We start from the raw sequence: 2,173 nt of genomic DNA on the forward strand, positions 1-2,173 counted from the left end.
GTATTGCATTTTCTCCACTCGAACTTGATGAAAATTGAATTACTTATAAACCTTGAGGAACTAATATTTACCTAAATTTTTATAAAAGTATTTTTAATTTATCCATCTTAATACTGTTTCAGCAAAGAATAGTTGAATTTAGTTGCTTAAACCGACAACGTAGTCTGGATGCAAAAGGTGTACTTGCTAAAATAGCATCACAATGCACAAATAGGGCATGGTTTATCCTGTGCATCATAAAAATTAGCAAACTATGCGTAATTAATTTACCATTAATTCATTTCTCATTAATTATCAGTTGACAAGAAGCCTATCCGTAAAACAACTGCAAAGAATAGGATGTTAGGGAGAAATATTAGAAAATGGCAACGTCGAAATATCTAATTGTCACATGAAGGTATGTTTGCCAAGAACAACCCCCCCCCCGCCCACCCCCCCGCCCCTCCCCCGCCCCCCCCCCCCCCCCCCCCCTCCCTCTATCATTTGTTGTAACCAAATGGTTGGAGATCTTTGGTTTGAATGTGGAAGCTTTCTTATTCTTTTAAGTGGAAGTGTTTGTGTTCTTTATACTCCTTGAAATTTGCTAAGCTGCATAAGTGTGTGTACTGCAGGACGCATTCACGTCTGTCAGTCTTCTTACCTTGTTAAAGCCATTCTTCTGCTAAAGTTCACTTTTAAAGTTGTAGATCCATATCCATGTTCAATTGTGAGTTACTTAGACAAATTATTCGATTGCAGGATTTCCTTATTAAACTCTACCAAGAAGCTTAGCCTTGGGTTGCATTCTTTACCCCCCTCCAAAACTTTACTGCCAAATTAATTTTTTGTCAGGTTTACGACAGCTCATGCAATTGACATACTTACTCCAAAATCCAAATGTTTAATTAATCACCATAAAATGCCTTGTTCTGTAAATACATGAGCAGCTCAACTCTGCCAATTGACATCTAAATCACATTTGGTCAATTGTATAGGACTCCTGCGCCGAAAAAGAAAAAAAAAAGAAAAGAAATAACACACACTCACTCACTCACGTAGCTCTGTAAAATGTTGAACCTACTCTTGTTGGTTTTAACAATGCTGATTACCGTGCATCGGTCCTGCCAGCCTACAAGCACTAATCTCAATCGTTGTTTATTCTATGTCATCTAATACACATTAAACCAATTTATGATTATTTCGTACTACTATGTGCACAAAATTGGCGGTTCGGTGCTCATATAGGAGCTGATTATGATGAAACATCCTTTGTGCTGTTATACAGAGTTTTACAGTCTCTTCTTGATATATTAGATTTTTTTGCAGCTATGTTCTAAACTGTCCTGGTCTTTTGCAGGACGAGAGAAAGAAACTGATGATGAAGCTAGGAAGATTACGTACCATTGCTTTCTCAACAATTCCAGCGACAAACGAGAGCTAGCTGTCCCAGAAATTAATCCTTCATATAATATATTTATGCTATTATAATTGGTCTTTTCCTTTATAATTGAAGACAAATATTGGACGAACTCTTCCTCTTACATTTTTTGTCAAGAGAATGCTCCATCGGTAACTTCATTGAAGCATTCGCAATTATTTGTCAGTTTTATATGAAATGACTATGATTTTTGATTTTGAGTTTGTTGCTACTTATTACTATGAATTTAGCGTCGTTGATCCACATGATTGAAAGATGTATTATTCTATATTTACCAAACGATGTGTTAAACCTGTAATTGAGGATATAACCGTTAGATGCTTGTTTCTAAATTTTTTTATCCATCGTGAGCTAGTTCTCTGTGAATTACAATTTTCAGTTCGAAGATTATTCCAGAAGAGCAATTTATAGTGGAACATGATTTTGCCTAAATTCAAGCAATAATCCTTCACGCGCTGAAACTATTGTTAGTTTTTCTACTGTAGCTTGACACTGGTCTACTGTGCACAACTGATACTTAAGTTCTTAGCTAAAAAGGAGGTATAAATATTTTCCGCCACTGGTTAGTATGGTTGTTATCAGAACTTGCATGAGGATCGGTTTTGAGCTCTTTGATGGGCAAAATTGTAATTTTGTCCCCCATTTGAGGGCTTAGAACTGGTTGCCGCATGAGACCGGTTCTGATAGGATCCGTAGACCGTAATCTACATTGGGGTACTTTAAAATACCAATTAAAAATATATCAATAGTATTAGT

General features: G+C 36.2%; 1 protein-coding gene across 2 annotated transcripts in view; it reads left to right on the forward strand.

Moving 5' to 3' along the window:
• LOC109833759 (5'-nucleotidase SurE) overlaps positions 1–1,780 on the forward strand; it is a 17,923-nt gene extending 16,143 nt beyond the window's left edge. The window contains exon 10 of one of the 2 annotated variants that reach the window (XM_020401563.1): positions 1,337–1,780. The gene's annotated coding sequence lies outside the window, so the exon portion shown is untranslated. The remainder of the gene's footprint in view (positions 1–1,336) is intronic. The other variant, XM_020401562.1, reaches the window with a different exon arrangement.

This window comes from Asparagus officinalis, chromosome 3, assembly GCF_001876935.1.
Source record: "Asparagus officinalis chromosome 3, Aspof.V1, whole genome shotgun sequence".
NCBI lineage: Eukaryota > Viridiplantae > Streptophyta > Magnoliopsida > Asparagales > Asparagaceae > Asparagus > Asparagus officinalis.